This window comes from Lepidochelys kempii, chromosome 7 (assembly GCF_965140265.1).
Source record: "Lepidochelys kempii isolate rLepKem1 chromosome 7, rLepKem1.hap2, whole genome shotgun sequence".
Classification (NCBI taxonomy): domain Eukaryota; kingdom Metazoa; phylum Chordata; order Testudines; family Cheloniidae; genus Lepidochelys; species Lepidochelys kempii.
Window position 1 is genome coordinate 75050540 of NC_133262.1, and position 21620 is coordinate 75072159.

Genomic DNA, 21620 nt, shown 5'->3' on the forward strand with positions numbered 1-21620 from the left:
CAAACTAAGAACCCCTAAGCAAAAGTGAGTCAAGAAAGCACCCTGAAATATCTATTCAGAAAGAATTAATACAGAATGTAATTTGTGTGCTAACTCAAAAGATTTTTGGATGGTCTTATTTCCCATTGGATTGGATAGCTGTGCCCTTTTTATACACTGTATTAAATTTTAATGCATTACATCAAGCATTCTCTACTATATAGAAACTACTGAACATCTCAGCATAAAAGATTCTGCAACAGATATAATGCAATCACCTTCCCATTAATGGTACAATACTAAAACCAGAGTGAAAATAAAACAGAGCAAGAAGCCATTCTCCACATTTCTATGAAAACAGATTCCTAAATTAAAATTAAAAAAAGAGTATAATTTTCCTGTGGGGAAAAAAGGAGATGAAAAAACCCAGAGGACCTGTTTTACAGTGTCCTAATATTTAAAATTCATCTTACAATTTTCTGTATGTATAAGAAATTCAACAGGAGAATCTAATTCAATCTGAAGTCAGTCTGAAATGATGGCGGCTACAAAAAGTAGACCAATTTTCTCCTAATAGATGAATTCAGCAACTAATTTGCAATAGTGAATACATCTGAAGAAATCAGAAGGTGTGTGAAGATGATTCATAAACAACAACAACAAAAAAACACCTCTGTCAAGCTACTGTACAGAAAGGGTACAGCTGTCAAAGGGCTACATCTATGTTAATGTACAAAAACTTTGTTGCAAGGCAGGTATGGTTTCTACACACATAACCTACCTGACATAAACACAAGAGAACATGGAAATGAAAAATTAAGTCTAATAGTACATACCCTCTACTCCTTCACCCACATCTTACCATTACCACAACCTTAGTATGCCACCGACCATGCATCACAGCCTTACCTTTGCCCCCTCAAAACATCCTTCTACCAAAACTACCCTTTCTCAATAGGAATAGCTGTGGCCGTTTGCCGTAGTGCTGTGTTGCAGTGGAAGACGATAGTCTGGAAGGGGGCAATGGAAGGCTGGGACCCCTCAGGGTTCAGCGTTCCAGCTGTAGTAGGTAGTCTGGGGTCTATGGTGGCTGTAGTACTGCTGACATATAAATGTTCAGTTATGACAAACGATGGCTACAATTATACTAAACTCATTTTTTTGATTTAAAAGACCTACATGTTACACCAGATCTACTCAGGATATACACCCCTCCCAAATTTGGTCAGTCAACAATGAGAGGTTGGACGAACAAGGACAAATTTCAGTCACAAATCAACTTCAAAGACTTCCTATTACAAAAATTATGAAGAGAAACCAAAATGAAGATGACACAGGAAATTCAAAGGCATAAAACTAACACTATGAAATTTCATTCTAAGGATATGAACTTTTAGAGAAAAACAAGTGTTTATGCCCCATTTCAGAACACAACTCTAATTAGCGGATTGCTATCAGGTGCCTCCATAGTATATGCCTCAATGTAGCCTTATGCGGGCAGCAGAAGCCACACAGAAGAGCCACAAGCTATAGAAGCTTCAAAGTCTGAGTAGATAAACTGTAATAGAGAGAGGCAGTATCATTCTTTGGTTCTCATGGTATAAACATGGCCCTATGTACCTATTCTGTGTCAACTGGGACCTAATTTATAAAGCAGGGTCACTGAATTCTGCAGCACTAGTGTGGAAGACAGGACATTTTGTAACAGCTTCATTAATGAAGTATTTAATTAAATATGAAAATTCACTCAGGATGGTACCCCTTATTATGTTTTAGATTGTTTTTATATTAAATTTAATGTATGCTGTCCCCACATTTTTGGTGTTTCATATGCAGTATTGTTGCATTCCCAGTGCATGAGTGCATTGTAGAAGTTGTTTGGGGAAGCTGAAGATTTTGGCAGCTGGGTAAGGAACAGTTGGGAAAGTAATGCCTGGAGCCTGATCCAGGCTTGTTATATATATATTGGAAGCTCTTCAGGGCAGAGACTACTTCTTACTATGACTATGCCTACCGCAAAGAGGCACCAATCTTGGTTGGTTTCTCCAAGCACTAGTTTAATACAAATAACAACAATAAATCAAAGGGCCAGATTCTTCTGCACTTCCTTATTTTGATCATCTCTTTTACTTGGAGTTTATATGTACAACACTGCCCACCTGTCCCACATCATTAGGTTTCTACACTGCACTCCACTGGTGATGCTGTTTAGGGTATGTGTAAAGGCATGCTCGGGGAAAGGCAGAGGGGAGCTGCCAGGGCCCTTCCCCGCTGCCTGCCACAGCCTTTTCCTGAAAGCAGAGCCTTTCTCTGCAGACACTATACTGCTAAAAATAGCAGTATGGTACATACCCTAAGGGTTCAGGTATGTCTTTACTCACCTAGGCAATTCCCCCATGTCTACACAGCTATTTATACCCATGCTGGAAGAACATGTGGTGTATGTACTCTACACATCACGGTAAGGAATGGGCAGTGTAGACATACCCTTAGAGGCCATAGGATGTATAACTCAGGAGTATTCATTGTTACAGGAACTCAGCTTCATGTGGCTGAGTAGGCATGTTTATGAAAAGGAATATGCAGAACAAGCTGATCAATGCACCATAGTCTCTGAAAATTCACTGCAATATGATGCAGACAGTGAGCTGTATAGGAATCACTGTAAAAATAAACTATATAAAGAAATGTGGATGGAAATTTCATCACGTCACTAGTTCTCTGTTCAGTGGTAATTTCCCCTTTGTTAGTTTCAAACATGGTAGAGAGGATTTGGTCATAGCACTTGTGAGAATCATGATGCCATGGACAGGGCAGTGACATGGCAATATGGGACTCTGTACATAGCATTTTGATCCATCATGTTTTCCCCATGTATTCCCACAGAGCTTCAGACTATGTGAGAAATCCTGACCACACCCACTCTTCTAGTCTATGCAGCAGTTACCACATCATTCCAAAGGGGACTATACAGTGAAATAATGAATCCAAATCAGTTGTAGAGGCGAGAGTGGGTGGGTGCTCCCATTATGCATGGATTTTGAGTATGTATCATTGAACTGCTAAATCTGCTGTAGAGCTTGCTAGGAATTTTTCAATAAAAGGTTTCTTTTATCAGAAAATACCAATTAGTAAAACTTGGAAATGTTCACAGGAAAGGAGCGGTTTTGCCAATTTTCTATTTTAAAAAATTGGAAAAAAAGATTTGGACTTGTCTAAATGTCCTGTTTTGACATCTGCAAGACGTTCAATGTTTGGGTCAAAACGACTTTTATTTTGAAACTTAAGTTAATTTATAGTAATATTTTTTACCATTTTACAGAATGAGAAACCAAGACACCACTTTCAACCTGCCTGATCTGAGATCTTTGATAGTTTTGCCGCATTTATTAATTACTTTGCCTTTCACTTTTAGCCAAAGTAAAATCCATAACCACCTTTAGAGAACTATTTGTAATGAACACTCCATATTTCTAAGCTTTCCATATTAACAATAAATCCACCACCAACAAACTTTAAGAGGAAAGTTCTTAAAGTGGTGAATGGTAGGGGATTTGGGCCTCTTAGCTGCTACATCCTGCTGAAAATCTATGCCCCTAAACATTAATATCATTCATTGAAGTAATTCTGCTTTTCTTTTCCACAAAGTTATTCTTTATTCTTTTTTGCGTGGGCAGGGAGGGGCAATGTCTAAATTCATGTAGGAGAAGTAACTAAAAATAAAGCAGCTAAACTTAACTTCAGTGCTATCCTTCCACAGAAATATTTTAAATGGATAATATTAGGCTGCTGCCAGAAAGTGACAAGTGTCTGTTTTCATTATAATCTTCTTATGTTCATCTAATTGACAATCGTTGTGAGATGCTGAGAAATTGTACACAGCTTTTGGGTTACCATGGCAACTTAGCTCCCACTGCCTGAGCAATGATGTCCTCAGATCAGTAAAGTGACTGAACTTTAGAAGGATAGCAAGATTGCCAGAATTTCAACATCTTGCAGGGTAAAGAATGCTGTCCTTTTAAAATTTATCAACACTGGGGTTTGTTCGGGTGTGCAGTTTTAAACCATTTGTTTCTTGGTGTTTTATTTTGTTTAAACAAATGGGCTCATTGAACCACAGCTTTCAAAATTCAAGTTTGTACTAGATTTTGTCAGGTTGTTTGTTTAAGTTTTCTCCAAATTTAGAGCAAATTGTTAAGAAATCTCCTAATCAGGGCAGGACATAGTGAAATCTTAATGCTTTCTAATCCCAGCAGAGCCTTGCCTTCACAGCTCCAAATGTTTGTGTTCACATAAAACGCCAGTGGTAAATTTACCTACTATCCCTTTTAAAGTGTCACTTTTGTTCTGTAAAACAGACCCAAAGGGAGGAATGCAAGGTGCAGGAAGGGTCAAGGCTCTTGAATCAAATTGAGGAATAGTGCACAGATTATTGCTTATGGCTTTTGAAATGTGGGCTCCTTTGGCATTTACAAAAATAAGGTCCTTTCCCACCTTATGTCGCCAGCTCCTGGTACTCACGCAGATCTGATGTAAAGATAAATCTAGTTCTGATATGGAAATGACCGATGTACATCTGACTATTTGTTCATCATGCTATTTACCCTGAGTAGATTGTTTGGCATAGTGGTCATAGATTTTATCATTTAATTGAATCAGTCACTGTCCATTTACCTTTGAATACCCCTAATAGGATCAGCAAATACTTCCCAACAATCAGACTCCTTCCAGAAATTAGACAAAACACTAAAATGTAATGTTTGCTCCCTTGCATTCCACAGGTGATCACAAAGAAGGAATTTTCAAGTGCAGATGTTCAATTACTCTGCAGTACAGCCTCAGTTGAAAGACTGAGATACTTGAAAGGACAAGGAAATGTAATTTCTTTAAATCAAAAACTGATTACTTTTTGCACCATGGCAGCAAGATGAGAGGTATCTCAATGTATGCTCAGCTAAAAATTCAGCTGGGACAGGAGCTCTCTATTGTTTTATGTTTATACAGCATCTAGTATAGAGGTTCTTCATCATGAACGGGGTACCTGGGCACTATTGTAACACAAATAAATTGATAGTTAATACTACTGATATAAATATCCTTAGATCTTCTATGCACAGACTGCAACACTGTTTAGCAATCATAAAATCATGTGGGCTAGAAGGAAGAACCAGTAAAATACCTATTACATCCTCATAGTTTCTGTAGCATTGATTGAACTACCTTAAACTGGCCTGATAGGTGATATATATATAGCTTATAATATCTCCAGTGACAGAAAGGTGGCTGGCTATGAGCAGGTGCCCTTCAGAGCCGGATTTAAAACAACATCCACACCCGAGATATTCACTCTAGAGAGGGAGACTCCAACTTCCTTTATGCTGAAGTGGGGTAATGAGCCAAGTGCCTCACTGAGTCAGCAGAATCAAACCTTTACCCGCAGGATCAACACCTGTTAAGCTGTGGGGTATTGCAAGCAAATACTGCCAACCTGTTACAATGGTAGTCCCACAGTCTCCTTGGGTAGCTGGTTCCATTTCCTAGCAACCGTTAAAAGTAATAATGCTCTCTCTAATAGATTTAACTGAAATTTCCCCTATTGTATCTTCACTCTGTCACCTCCTGTTCTTTTCTCCTTGACAAAGAAGAACAACTGATCTATCTACATCCCTTTGTGTTTGTAGATAAGTATAATATTATCACATCAATTTTCTTGTCTTTAGACTGAGCATATCTGGGTCTAGTACCCTTTTCTCATAGTTGTGCCCTGACTTTGGAATCCTTTAAAAGAGGAAAAAGCAATTGCATTTCTGCTTTTTAAAATGTCTTATTCTGCTGACTTTTTTTTTTTTTTTTTTTTTTTTTTTTAAGATGGGAGGAGAGTTTGTTCTGTCTCAGGCTTTGTCAGAGGTTTCAATCTATATTGCACAAAACAACAAAAGAACATTGTGGATGATACTCCAAAAATAGCCTAAAGATGGATATTTGCAGTTTTCATTTTGTTATAAGCAGCGAAACAATCCCTGACTAAAATCAATGCCTGGAGAAATGGTGTGCTCTTAAACATATGTTCTTATAAGCAGTGCCAGCTGTAGTGTTTTGTGCAACCAATCACTGTGTTAATTGAGGTAATGAAAGCATAATCCCCACAGTTAGATAAACTTCTAAGCTATTTAAAGCTAACTTGCACAGGGTAGTCTAACTATTTGGACTTGTGCCCTTTTTTAGCTTCTTAATGATATATAAAGGACTGAATTTTGTTTTAAAAATATTTTTCTACTTTTTTTTTAACCTTAGAAATCTCAGGAATGTCAAGTCTGATCATTTCTGCTTTAACTGAAAATCTCCTAGGAGGCTGCAGGGATGTTTATCCTGAGCCCAAACCCCTTAACTCCACGGGTGTTGAATCTTTGACAGAGGCTTCCTTTCTCCAAAAAGTTCAGTGGTCATTTACATTTTAATAGCTACTAACAAAAAACAAACAAATAAAACCCAAAGAACTTTGAAGTGTCTCACTAAAAATCCCTTCTCCACTCAGTTGTTCACTTTCCACAGATTTTAGTCACATTGCTTAATGCACTACTGGAAGGTGCCAAATGCTATGATGATAGCAGCAGTATGAGAAAGGATACAGAATAGAATAGAAGTTTCACCCTCTTAGCTCTTTGGATGTCACCTTTGCACAAGTTTATCTAATGACCATAGTGTCTTCAAGCCTAGAAAAGCCCTACATTTCTAATATAAAAATCAAGTTCATTTAAAAACAAACAAACACACACAACCCTTGCGAGGTGATTTTATATACCACAATAAAATAAAATAATAATAATAATTAATAATAAAAGAACAAACATTCCCCTTTGCAGGCCATTTTTAAGAATAAGAGCATTGCTCATCTCTTTCAAGGCTGCAGTGAAGCTTCTAGTTCCCGGAGAACAGTTCATGTATACCACATTACCAGAGCAATACTTGCAAGAGAGCGTGTAGTCCTCTATCTTGGAACTTGTCATGTATTCTCCTATTTGTTACAACCTCTGAGGAGCCATGCAGTTTTGGACTCCAGCCTCTCCAGGTGTGAGTTATTCCCTTGATGAGGGAGAAATGAATGGACCTAGACACTGAACGTTTTGTCCTACTCAGGTTTTATTTACAGCATGTACAGTTCCTAAAGAATATGGTTTTAAACAGGGATATTTGACAGCAAAAGCCAAGCACAGTTTACAACTCCCAAAGCTACAGAAATCAGCTATATCTGAGCATAAATCCAGACAGCTTGTGTCTTAAACTGTTCCAGGACACTGTTGGCCCATTTCTCAGATGTAATATGGCCCCTGTTGTGCCACTTCACCAGTGCACACAGACTATAAAGTCAGTTTACCTGGCTCTCCAGGAATCCTTCCAATTCTTCTGAATGATGTAAAGCTGGCATAGTTGCCCACTGCTACCTTCTCACATGGGTCTGGGGCAAGGAAAGTGCTCAGCCAGGCCACTCCTGCACATGTCTAGTCCTAGCTGCTGGAATGGTCCCTTGGTGCCATGGGCAGCCACATGGAAGTTAGAGCAGCCCTCCAGTAGCTTGAACATGTAATGGGAACCAGACTGGCTGTTAGGCTCAGAATGCAGAAAGCACAAAGGTGGCATAAAACCACACTTGCCTCTCCCAACTCACCCTATCACATGCCATGTGGAGCTAATCTGGAAGAGAGAATTGAGCCCAGTGTGTTTCCTCCACCCAACACAGTAAACCCATTATTCTGTAACTGTAACTGAAAATGATTCCAGGTCAGGTGACAGAGATGGCTATTAAAACCCACTGGAACTTAAAGATTTTCCTCAGTGAAATATGCATCTCACAAGAAAAGCCAATCTAGATTTTTAAAATAAAAATCACAGGCAAGTCATTGTCTGGACAGTATGTGCAAGGCATCCACAGAGAATCATTATCATGTCATAGATTACACTGGTCAGGAAATGAATTGTGAAAATCTTTGGATGCACATATTTGTAGGAGCAGCTGTGGTTGCATTCAGAGAGTGTACAGATGGGCTGGTGGCTAAAGAAATGGAGTGGGACTTCGGAGTAGAACTAATCAGAAAATTGCAAGGGGGGGCATTTGTTAAAAAAATTCAATGTTATGTTTTATTTTCCCATGAAAATGGTGATTTTTTGATGAAATAACAAAAACCAAAATATTGTGTGTCCAAAACCTGAAATACTTCTTATGAAAATGCTGGGGGGTTGGGCATTCATTTTGTTTTGTTTTGACACCGTATCAAAGTTAGCATGGAAAGGAGACTTTTTTGTGTGTTGTTTTGTTTTTAAACTAGGAAACTCAACTTTCCAATGAAAAACATTCAGTGGAAAAATGTTGACCAGCCTTACTCAGGAGACCTGCATTCAATTCCCAGCTCTGCCTCGTATTTCCTTAGAGACTTTGGACAAGCTGCACATCTGAAAATGGACACACTAATACTTCTTAGCTCCCAGCTTTTATCTGTCTTGTCTATGTAATCAATGAGATATTCAGAGCAGGGGATCTCTCTTATTATTTGTATAGAGCATAGTGCAAAGGAGGCTCTAGGGGCTACCATAATACATATAATAGATGATAATAATTCAGACAACATGTGCATTTTAATTCAAATGTACTTGTGATTTTCCAAAATTATAACCACATTCTTGCAGGGATTAGTTGCCTGTTCCTTAAATGGAATCCATTGGCTCAGCATAAACACTCCCTTCTCATAGAATTTTTCTAGTGTGTTCTCGCTACTTGTTATTGTTTAGTTACTTTGGAAGGTAAATAAACCTATGTGAGAAAAAATAATTAGCGCATCTGTATAACAGCAATAATTTTTTATGTGATGCATTGTAAAGCTGTTGTGCATCATTTAGAAACATATTTGTTCAGCTTCTCTGATGTCAGAAGAAGTCCAAAATAATAGTTTACTGTGGCTGATAGATCAGAGGGATGCAGCTCACGTGCTCGACCATCTTTGCTTCATTTCTGGATAATGAAATGCTGTTCGTATTTTGACATCAGTTATCATTATGCAGTTGAATCAATTATCCATTAGGTCTTGGTGAAGTCAGAGTGATTTGTCTGTTACTCACATAGCTTGTCTAACCCAAACTTCTATTTCCAGGGATCTATTAAAACATCAACACCGTAAGCCTGGACCTAGATTCCAGCTCCTGGAGTCATGTGATAACGGCAGAATAGCAGATTTCATTTAAAATCTTAATAACGTTTCTAATGCATATTGCTACAAAGAAAAGCTTGACAATGTGAGTGAAGTATAACTACTGATGCAGTGATGTCTGCACACAGCCTGAAACAATAGCTCTAAGATTGTGAACTGTCCCATTCTGAGCTCCAAACCTGCTGACACCATCCCAGCAAAGGTCTCTGCATGTGAGGACCTTGCTGTCATGGCAGTGGCCCCCACACAAAGGGCAGGTTTATGCTTGAGCTGGGGGTGTAATTTCCAGTTCGGTTAGCTGCATGCATGCTAGCGCAGTAAAAATGGAACTTCAGCTGTGGTGGTATGGGCTAGCTGCCTGAGTGCAAGCATGCCTGGGACCCTAGGTACTTAATCGGTTGGCTAAGCCCTCCCACTGCCCACACCATGACAGCTACCCTTCTATTTTTAGCACACTAGCTCTCTATCAAAGCTTGTGTGCATATGTCTTCCTGAGCTGGAAATTACACCATCATTACACCATTTGACGGTAGATGTACCCATAGAGTCCTCTACTCAGATGGATGAGGCCAAGTCCTCCCCTTCTCACCTGCATCCCTCCGTTCCAGACACACTCACTGAAGCCAGGGTCGGTAGTGGGAGGAGGCCCTAGCATTCCCAAAAGGAGTGTTGGTCAGCTCCTAACCTTCTGAGCCACCACCAGCCCAAATGCATAGAGGGCCACAGCATGGTGACAGAGATCTAGGAGACCTGTGTGTAGGGCCCTGAATTGCCCTACTCTGTCCTTGTCTGTCCCTGGCTGGAAGAATGGATTCTTAGACCGCCAAGCTCTTTTGCATCAGCTGCTTCTCCCCATGCTCCAAGCATAGTGTACAAAGAACAAAATAGATGTATTTAATCCAATGTAACTAGAGCTGGGCCTAGACTGCTTGCCATGGAAGCAATGAAATGGTGAGTAACGATAATTTTCACTTGATTCAGGCCAACACTAAAAACTGGAAAAAAAATTCTCTCAAGCGTAAAATAAAGCGAATGCCTTACTACTCTGAAAACTTGTCATAATGGACAAGATGAAATCTGAGAACTATAGAATTTAACTGAAGGGCTGGTGTAATGATCCATGACAGCATGGAAACCATGAGCAACAGCTAACTGCATGCATAATCAGCAACAGAACTCCTGACCTTAACTCTAGAAACACAGCGAGCTAAGAAAAGTAAAACTAGCTCATCCGGCCAAGGGAACCAGCATATATGCAGGGCCTGATATATATTTTTTCCTCTGGAGGGCAATATATTAAAGGTCAATATATTACAACAGCACCTCTCTCAGATTCCATTTCTTTGTTATTTGAGGTTATATTCAATTCACCATTTGGAAGATCAATAGGACAGGATCATTCATTTGAAAGGCCCAAAATGTAAGTGGACGCAGGGACATATCACTGCCTAGGTTTTAAAAGGCCTTGTCCCAAATCTCCCCTTTTGGGCCCACAAATACCTGCTGGTCTAAATAACTGCAGACACAGATGATATCACTTAGCTCATTTAGGCCTTCAACTATCTGATTTGCAGGCAACAAAAGTGAGTCCAGTTTGGCACATGGCCTGGAGTTGATAAACTACTGGCCAGACTAACCTTAAGCCATTGGCTATATTAGTGGGAAGCAGCGGAAATTTCTTTCCATCAGCTTGAATTCCTCTTGGGGCCCAGCAAGCCCCTTTTTGCTGAACCAGCCCAGCAGCAAAGAGTAGGGTTATGGTCCCAACCTCACCTTGATCCACGCCACTAATATAGCACAGGGCCTATGCTCCCCCACCTGCTGAGTGTGGAAGGTGAATGAGAGGGCACTACCAAATCACGGCCATGAAAAACACATCACAAACCATGAAACCTGGTCTCCCTCTGTGAAATCTGGTCTTTTGCGTGCTTTTACCCTATGCTATACAGATTTAAATAGCTGAAATCATGAAATTCATGATTTTATTTTTTTTATTTTTTTTTAAATCCTATGACTGGGAAATTTACCAAAACAGACTGTGAATTTGGTAGGGCCCTTTGAATGATGCAGAGAGCACTGTGAGAGACAGAACTGGTGGCTGCTAAAGAGCCATGCTGGAAACCAGTAGGGTTGGCACACCCATCATCCACTAGCACAAGTTGCCGCCTTCTTCTGCTGGTGGAGTAGCTATAGGTTGGTTCCATTCATTTCTCTTCTACCCTGGCAAGGGGCAGTCAGAGCCTGCTCACCCAGTCCTTTACATACCAGTGTGGTTCTCAACAGCATCCACTCAGCTGCTCCTGTCCCCAAGTAGTTGCATAATTGCCTCACAGGCTCCCTTCCTATTGACCTCCTTGCTGTATGAGAGAGAGCCACTGAGAGTCACATGATGCTGCATTTGCTGGAGTGCAAACAGATTAGCTTTTCCCCCCCACCATCATCCCCAATGTGAATCTTTAGCAGCACAGCACAGCTCTGCACTCTGCCCAGCACCCCTGTCCCCGCCAGTGAATTTTTGGCTCTCCTGCCTAAAAAGCTATCCCAGGTGTATAGAAAGCCTCTTCCTTTCCCTTCTCTAACTCTGCAGTTCTAGATGGCTTTTCAAATAACAGCCTTTCTGTGTTGTCCTTGTGATTTCTTTCAACCCTGACTGTATTAAAAATAGCTACAGAGCAATTATGTATCACATAAGAGTAAACCTGCCTGCTAGTGCATCTTTCCCTGTCACTTCTAAAATAGTAGCCCTTACTGTTTCTAAATTTCAGTCATTTTCTGCAAAGATCAACAACTTCTGCAGTAAAAGGATATGGTATAATCAGGAGGTTGTTTGTCTAAAATAGGTATGAATCTTGCAAAAATTATAGTCTGTTGAGAATCCTGCTACTGTGTTTAGCACCAAGGACACTTACTCTAGGGCATATACAAATCTGTTAATTTAAATGGAATTGCACCTACCAATGCCAGGATAAATTTTGCTGATAAAGTCAGATTCATAAATAAACTACAGCTTTTTTGATTCAGAGGATACAAAGCAGCTATTAAATCGGGCACAGCCAAACAATTAAATTAGGATTATGGCTGATTTGTTTATGGAGCAGTGCAGTGCAGCTGGAGTATACTGGGGACTGTGGTTCCAAGTGTCTATAGTAAGTTTTATACTGGTCTGAAGTTCAAAAAAGTGATGCTATGTAACTAGAGGTAGGAGTGACTGATGCATGCCTTTGATTTTTCAGTGATCTTTACATTTTGCCATCTTTTTAGTATCTTAGAGATTTAGTTTGGGTTTTGAAGAGATGATTCCTTTAAAATGATTCCACTGACATTTCAGAGTGACATTATGATAATCATACACAATAGTGTTACTCTAATATTCCCTTCTAGTTTCACTCAAACTCTCATCAATACCACTGAAGTGTTACACAAAAGTGGTTTTTCTTTCAAAATCTCAAAGCAATTGTTTTCCAACCCTGAGGTCACATCTTCTAATAATGATCTCACATGATATTGTTTTTCATCCTGAGAAATTCCAAAATACCATAAAAATCAGTTTTGCACTGCCCACTTTGCACTGTTCTTGTGATGTAAAGCGGCCCTTACCCACTGCTTTCTAAAAGTGTTTCTGTCTTCTGAAACTAAAATTTCAAGTAAGCCTCTATGAGCATATCCAGCTTTTGTATTTCAGCTTCATCATTCAAAACATACTAAAAATGTCTCTGGATGGAACCACAAACGTATAGATACAGCATCACTACCATCCTTTGTGGAACAATGAATGAAACTGTTGATACATACAACTTGGGCAATAACTAAAGCCAAATAGACCAAATAGATCAAAGAAGGACCATCCAAGAGATAAGCAGCTTTGTCCCAGAGGCAGTAGCTTGTAGGGGAACTACTGTTCCAAAATATTCATTTAGTGAATAGTTGAAAGCGGACTATGCACTGGTGAATATCTCTCTTGAGCCAAAAAGGTGATGAATCTTTCTCCACAGCCTCCTCAACAGCTGCAAATCTAATCCACAGCCACCACTGCCACCCCAGTGCAGACAGAAAGCCACCTGTACTGCAGGTGCAACAATTCAACCAGGCTTCCTAACTGTACCCCACAATGCAGTACCTTAAATTTAGGGGCTTCCATCAGCTGGCATAGGTGGATAGCTTGGACAGAGCTTCTCTGTCTGTCTAACTGCACAGATGACTCAAGAAGCTATTGAACAAACAGAGCAGAGAATGTCTTTGAGTAATTCCTTTAATCACTACAACAAGCGTCAAAACCACAGCTCTCATCTGGTCCTGAAAGCCAAAAGAGATGGAGTCAAAATGACCTCTGAATGCCAAAGGGGACAACTGAGAAACCTATTGTTCAGGAAACGAAGGAGTGAAAAAGCTTTAGTGGAACTGAAGTCAGACGCACTTAGATGAAGGTGATTTGACAGGAATTATGGCAGCCTGGCCTTATCCCTGAAGCTGGCTCAATGTTAGCAAGATTTTCTTGTGACTTCTGTCAGAATGATAAGTCCAATAACTTCACAGGATGTTGAGATAATAAAGAAAAACAATGTCACAGAAGAACCCTCCTGGGAACTGAACTCAAGATCTTATTTTTGTAATTCCATTATTAGTGGTTAGTTTTTCAGTACCTTGAAACAAAAATCTCTTCCATTTATAAATTATACAAGTAGACTAATTTACTGCATGCAAGGCCTGTGGGACCCCGGTGTCAGGCTTCTTTTACTAGGGTAGAGTGGGTTTTATTGTTTTTAAAGGAAACAGTACCAATGGAATATACAGAGTGGTTCAAGAAGACGTACAATTACATTTCTTACAGAGCACATTATGTCTGGTGGTGCATAAGAGCCTTTTAACATTTAGATTTTAATCACCTCTCTGAGATAGCCTGAAATACACATACAACAGTAGAACAAGATTTTGCTTGTAGTGTGTGTGTGGGGGGGGGGTGATCTTATGACCTTGAGCTCCTCAGAGGCTGTTGTTGGCGTTCTGGCATCCCTACAGGTGATGGAGGCTGCATAAGTACCTAGATAAATGGATGAACAGATAGGCACATATATAGAAAATTGACTTAATTGAATCTACACTGATTTACAACAACACAGGATCTGGCCCTTTTATCAGATTGCTGGCCTCAAGCTATTATTTTGCAAATCTAACTTGCTACCAGTGAAGTATTTGTAAAGCACCAGGGGCTGCTTGTTGTTTCTACAAACAGAGATGAAAAAGAAAAGGAAGTCCTGGGATGCCCTAACCTGCCAAATCACAAACATTCCTTCTTAGCTGCACAAGAAAGCATCAATTACTGTAGATCCAAATTACTGTGGCAAACACTGCAACAAAGGTTGTTCTTTAAATAAAAACAAACATGAACCGAAGGGGCATTATTGATCACTGTTATTAACATTTCATTCCATGGTGGGTCAACATAATTTAAACCTCTCCATTAAGACATAAAGATGTTTTTTCAAGACGGGGCATCCATGCAATTATTGCACTGAGTAGGAGGTAGAAATGTAATTATGTAAACTAACTAAATTAAGAGGATTGCACGGTTCATTATAGTTCATTTTTTTTGGTCAGAATTTTGGATCACCAGCTGGCATGGAATTTCATTTCCATTAAAATGCATTGATTGCATCTCTTCTGTGAAAATGGATCATTCTGCTCACATGAGTGGCTCAGGCTTGGAGCATTCCTTCTGCCTATCATTGTCATTATAACTCAGGTCTCTAAGTACCTTTTGTCTTCTCTGACTGCAGCCAGCTGGACTTTTATCCCCTGCTGGAAAGAAGTCTTTGAGAAGGCAACACACTGTGTGCAAACAGTTATAGAATCATACGTATTAGAAGGAACCACTCATGATGCATATTTTGTTCTTATTTATATTACAATGGCACTGAGCTCAGGGCCCCATTGTACCAAGCACTATACGAATACACGCCCTGCCCCAAAGAGTTTACAATCTTCATGGAGAAAAGAAGGGAGAGAAGGAAGGAGTATTATCCCTATGTTACAGCTGGTGAATTGAAGCACAAGGCTAGGATTTTTAAAGTCATGTAAGGGAGTTATGCATGCATCGCCCATTCTATTTCAGTCAGCTGTGGCACCTGACTCCCACAGGCTCTTTTGAAAATCCCAGCCTAAATGGCTGTCCAAAGTCACATGGGAAGTTTGTAACAGAATCAGATACTGAACCCATTCTGAGTCACATGCCCATGCCTTAGCCACAAGACCATCCTTCACTTCCTCAGGCCACTTCAAAGTAGGAACAAACAAGCCTCTATTGCTGGGTACAAGCATTAGAAGCTCACCAACATAGCAGGCAATGACCTGCTCCACTAAACTGTTTGGGGTTTTTACTTACTGTTCGTGTATGATGGTCCCTGCTCTCTTCATATGGTCATTGTCACTTGTTCACTAAAACCCAGACTAATCAATCTCAGGTTGATCTTTTTGCCCCCTGAACAAGTGTCCTATCTGTAACAGGTAAATCATGCTACAATTCCTGCCAGAATGGTTTGTGCTGTCAAAGAATTGCTTGAGCCCAAAGGCTTTTCAGTCCAAAGGCTATTACCCCATAAAATTGGGCTTGCATGGGTTTTCTGTTTGGTTATACATGTCAATCTCTGACCTAAAAAAATCTTCCAAAGGAAGGATGTACTTTTAAGTATTTCTTATTCAAATGGTTAGCATGTGACATTTGATTCTGCCATCCTTTATAAACAGAAAAATATCCTACAAATATAAAGATTGTAAAAGGACACATTTCATCATGAGAACTATCTTCATTATTTTATTTGTTGAACATTAAAAAAGAGAGAAAGAAAGAACCCATTGAAATACGGACACAAAGATGTCTGCAGTGAGAAAAATGGCTCCTCACTCAGAAACTTGCTTAAGTAATATTTCCCCTAAATACACAGGAAAAGAGACCCAATCTGGGTGTCTGATTAAGGTGATGGATGTCTATGCTGTGTGAATTCGTATGGATGCTCATTTGATTTTTTTCATCTTATAGCATTTGAAAAGGTTTTTCCTGACGTAAGCACCTTACTCTGTGCAATAAATGAGCATTCTTGTGAGTGACTAAGCAACAGGAACCTATGAAAATCTCCCCCTATAGTGTGTAAATTACAGATGAAACATTTTCTTGTTCCCTTCCAAATGTATTAACATTCTGGTTTTGCAGATAAATTAAGGACCAGAGAGCACTACATCCTACAGTCTTCAGTATAGCATAAAGACCACACAGTGTTCATCTACACATGGGACACATTGGTACAATAACTGGTCAGATATCAGAGGTCTGCCCCAAGTTTGCATGCAGCATAGATTATTGTGGTCACTCCTGTTTTTTATAGGAAGGTATGGCACATCGAAGCTACATATCCCAATGCACATCCCAACAGAACTTGTGCTCTTTATGGACTGTATCTCCAGGCTGAGGAAACTGCGTACTAGAACATTTCAGTTAGGCTCTTAAATCCATATTTCAGCACCTAAATAAGACATTTGTGAAAGTGTGTGGCACCCAACAGCTCCCATTATGGTCATTGGGAGCTTCTGTAATCTCAGCACTTTCAAAATATGACTATTTAGATGGGTAAATATGAATTCGATTGACACAGTAGTTTTTTTCAATGGATAAATTATTAGTCACATTTTTGCCACAAATTTTCATGTAGTGTTCCTCAGCAAGAATGAGGAGACAGGTTTTGAGTCTTAGTTCTGTTTTGACAAATCAGCTTGAACCTGTCCTAATGGGGCTGAATCCATCAAACCTGAACTTTAACTATAGGCTCATAACAGGGTTCAACAGTGGGAAAACTGGGTTTCCTGAAATACAAAACTTCTTAAACTGCATAGGTAGGGTGACCATATTACCAAAAGGGAAAATGGGACCCTGAATGGGGCTGGCATGGGTGGCAAGTATAATAGGTTGGGGGAGGCTCTGTCTCCCCCGGCGCTGCCACGGCCATGGCCCCCAGACCCTGGGTTGCAGAGTTTGGCAGTGAAGGTTTTGCTTTATTATGCAGGTTCCAGGGCAGCTGAGGAGGGACATAAGACCTTCTCAGCTGCCCTGGAACCTGCATGGGGCATATCAAAAGGGTCTTTTAACAGACACTTTTCCCCTGGGCGGGTTGGGTCCAAGGAGGGGAAGGCGTGGCGTAGCTTTGGCCTCCTCGGGGTGCAGGGGAGGGAGGCTCGGGGCTTCAGCCAGCTTGAGGCTTCTCCAGCCGAGGTGGGGGGTGCTCCAGGCTGCAGCTGGCCCGTGGCTCCTCCGGGCAGGTGTGTGTGTGTAGGGGGCTAGGGGGGCTAGGGCGGCTAGGGCCTTGGGCCAGCCCCGGCTCCTGCAGCCAAGAGGGCTCTCCGGACAGGGGGGGCAGGGGGTCTTGGGACTCCGGCTGTGGGGAGGGCCCGGGCAGAAGGGGAGGAGCCAGGGGCTTCACCCACCACCCCTGGGGCCTGGCCTGAATCGCTCGCCTCAGTCCTGTCCCCCCATCTCTCTGCACATGGGGCTGGCCCATGCCCTGCCCCCTCTCTCCTCCCTATGTGTGGGGCTGTCCCAAGCCACTGGCCTGAGCCCTGCCTCTTGTCTGAGCCCTGCGCAGGGCTGGGGTTGCTGCTCACCCAAATCATACCTGCACCCCATGTGGCTGGCATTGCTTCTCACCGGAGTTCTGTTCTTTCCCGTATCCCACCCTGCAGGGCTGGCATTTCACCCCATTAGGGGTGCATGCCCCACTTTTTTGCAGCCATTGGCATCCGATGAAGTGAGCTGTAGCTCACAAAAGCTTATGCTCAAATAAATTTGTTAATCTCTAAGGTGCCACAAGTACTTCCTTGTCTTTTTGCGAATACAGACTAACACGGTTGCTACTCTGAAATTTGTGATTAGGTTCTCTTATCTGATCACTTGTTCCCCTGGCAGAGGAGAATGGTCTGTGATTAGGTGATGATGTGCTTGCAGGCATGAAAGGTTCTGTTTCTAACCTTCATTTGCACTTCTGTACATCTGTAGGCAGTTCTGTTCCTTTTTAACTTTCATTTATTTGGGGTGATTCTTTTCCATCACTGTAAACTTCCCTTGAATCTTCTTATCACTTATTGTAATTCAAATGTATCAATATAACTCTCTCAACCTGTGAGAAAAATACCAAAGTAGCTTCTACATTTTAAGTAGTGGGATTGCTAAAAGAACAGTATCAGAATGAAGTAAAGTTCACTGTAAAAAGATTGACTGATATTATTTCCCATCAACCAAGAATGAGCTGTTCGTAAGTGAATGAGCTGTTCGTAAGTGTCTTGAAATCCAGATGTAAATTGAAAACATTTTTAAAAGTGCTCTGTTTCCCCCCTTTTGTTAATCACCAGTCTCTCTCTCTCTCTAACTTACTGTACTTCATGGAAAGACAAAGAGTCAGCTCCTTATTTGGTAAATCACTGTAGCTTCATTGACATTAGTGGATCGGATGAAGATTTGGCATCAGATCTAGAACAGCATGATCTGCTGCTTCCTGGACTGAAAAACAAAACAAAACAAAAACCCAGCACCAGGATATAATGACCAAAGATTCAGGCATTATTTTTTGAGTCAGCAACATGCAATTCAAAGAAATGCCCCATGTGTTTATTTCACACAGGTGGATACACATATCTATATACATGAATACCAGAGCTCTGCATGAATATGTTGTTAATAATATTTTGGAAAGCCAGCCACTGCATATGCACAGTGTGAGGTTCTCAAACACAAACTTTGCTGTTTCAAAGACAAAGTTCTTCAAATATATCAAAGCTACTTGTCCTCTTTGAGGACCAAGTTCATGGAGAGTTTGAAGTTTTAAAAGAATCTATTTCTGAGTTATCTGAGTGCAATATATAGTCCCTGAAGATTTTCCAAAAGGATGGAAAGAATTGTAGGCTTGGGTAACTGAAAAATAGCTCAGAACAATGTTAAGAAACTTTGCAAGAAAGAAGTCCTTTGGGTTGGGAAAAAGAATGATAAAGTTCAGGTGAAAAGATAAGAAAATCCATTGACTATGGTTGGAGCAATTGAGTTTCATGGGAGTTTCGCAAGATGTGTTTACAGATTGGGATCACTGAGTATTAAGTTACTATGTAACATGGGGTCACCAAAGCATTTAAAAGAAAAGAGCGCCAGAGGTTTTTTTAAAAACAAAACAACATATTTTCCCCTTCCCTAATTCTCAGAAACAGCTAAGCGTTTTCAGCTGATATTTTCAAATAAAACTTCCAGTTCAGGCAGAAACCCAACATGGAAGATTTCATCCCAAACAGGTAAAGTTTAGAAAAATTATAAGCAACTGAAAAAAAAAGTCTCATAGTGGGAAGTGTCTGGCAACTTTAACTAGAGGTGCCAACCACACCTATAATCATGTTTAGTAACGTTCTTCTGTATATATACAGTAAAATGCTTTGTGCGGCCAGATTCTCATTTACACTAAGATCCCCATTCACCAGTCTGGCAGTATAAAAGAGCCTTAACATGGGTGTAAATATATTCCCTTATTATAAATAAGATTCAGGTCTTTAATGTTTATATTTCATTAAAAGTTTAGATGTATTCTAGAGACCACTGTATTCAGAATTATGCCAACAAGCTGTCTCCACCCCCACCTAAACTACCAAACGAGTCCCCTCTACCATGAATAGCAGCCATAACTACAGAAAAGCATCCTACTTTCTCTTTTCTGAAATGTACTTTTCCCACTGGAGTCTCTAGAGCATAAAGGCACCAAATCACTCCCGCCTGACAACAAGGAAAGGTCATTCCCCAGTGGAAATACTTACTGTCAGATATGTCAGATATGTACTCAAAAGTTACAAAGAATTCTCTGAAAGGGACCCAAGAGGAGGCAGTGCTGTCCAAGTCAGGGCAGGAGCACTACTTCCCAGTGTGTCTGCAATCCTAAATCTAGTGTGTGTCTGTTGATGCAGTGCAGGTGGGGTACTTGACAATAAAAGAAGACAAGGTGCTATTATCTGCATGGCCAATCAGATTCACGCAGGGTTTTTGCTATCATTGCACTTTTATTGAATACACCACTTAATGTAGAGATTAAATATTCAATAACTACGTTTGGACACTGGAAATGGGGGCTTAGAATAAAAAAGCTTGTCCATAATGTAATACTTGCACATTTTATCTTTCCCCTTAAGGGCTAGTTTGTCCTATCATAACTCACGGTGAAAAGTGCTTTAGTCTTCAAATAGTAGATATAAGTCTTTACTTACCAATGTTGTCAGTTATGTACCTTTTTACAGCACTAAATTCATGTAAGCAAATACAGTCTGCTTCTCTGTGCACCTTGCCTATAAAATATACAGCTTGTCTATATTACTAAACCAAGTGATTTCATTTTCTCAGACCTCAGGAATTAAGTTTCAGTAACCCATACCAGATTTAGCTCTCTACTGGAGAGGCAGCTCAGCTGACTGTTTATTTAGTGTAGCCCTTCTACCAGGCTTTATTAATTTTCCACTCTTAATAACCACTTCCCTAATATTAACATGAATTCACATTAACAGAATTAACATCAATCAACACTACCTATAAATCTGTAATGTATTTGGCACCAATTAAGTTTTAAGTGCTGATTGCATGTGTGGATTTAGTCTGATGGACAATATCAAAACCAAATCATGCAACAGATTAGGGATAGATCACACAGATAAGCCAGTAAGCACTGAAATCTCACTTAGCAGCTGCAGAAGTCAACCTGGACTTCACCATCTCAGTTCTGAAAGGCAAAGAAAGATAGAAGAGAGTTTATTACACTAGCAATTTTGTGTATTTCTGCAATTCACATGTGTCTTCATTCCTTACGAGAAAAAAGAAAAAAACCACCTGTGAAAAATATGGGAAATATCTGTATTATTTTTATAACAATGATGTATACCTCTGCTTAGTTGATTATTGTCATGTGGCTGGCTCTATGGAATACTAAGGGTTAATTTCTGCTGGAGCTCTCCACACATTCATAATCAAGAACAGTACCTCACCTGTACTCAAATGGACAGTGCAGGTGTTAATTCCTTTGAAGTTTACCTCCACCAGGGAGGGATCAGGAGTCTCAGAGAGGGGGGAGATCACAGCATGTAACCCTAGGGGTGCTATAGACAGGAACTAAGAACAAAGGACTTGAGAACTGTTGAAGGGCAGCCCTTAGACACAGAGATAGGGTCTACAGAGAAGCAGACTATAACTTGGTCCCCAGAGAGTTAGGGATACCAGAGCTAAATTGGGTTTATCTAAATCTTGAAGAAAATTCTTTGGTAAGACAATGTGGGTAGGCCTAATGGGTATCTCTACACAGCCACTGGCAACAAGCTAAAAATAGCGTGTAGATGGTGCTTTTAAGTTACTATTCAAACTGGAGTTTGGGCTCTGAAGCCCAGGAA

At 40.3% G+C, this 21620-nt stretch overlaps 1 long non-coding RNA gene across 2 annotated transcripts in view; it reads right to left on the minus strand.

Annotated features, from left to right (window-relative positions):
- The window catches only part of LOC140915331 (uncharacterized), an 82068-nt gene that overhangs the window by 50919 nt on the left and 9529 nt on the right, over window positions 1-21620 (minus strand). Inside the window, exons 2-4 of one of the 2 annotated variants that reach the window (XR_012160133.1) lie at window positions 20918-20959; window positions 18592-18717; window positions 13329-14217 (exon numbers count right to left, since the gene is read on the minus strand). This is a non-coding gene — a long non-coding RNA (uncharacterized lncRNA). Of the gene's footprint in view, window positions 1-13328; window positions 14218-18591; window positions 18718-20917; window positions 20960-21620 lie in introns of those variants that run through there. The other variant, XR_012160134.1, reaches the window with a different exon arrangement.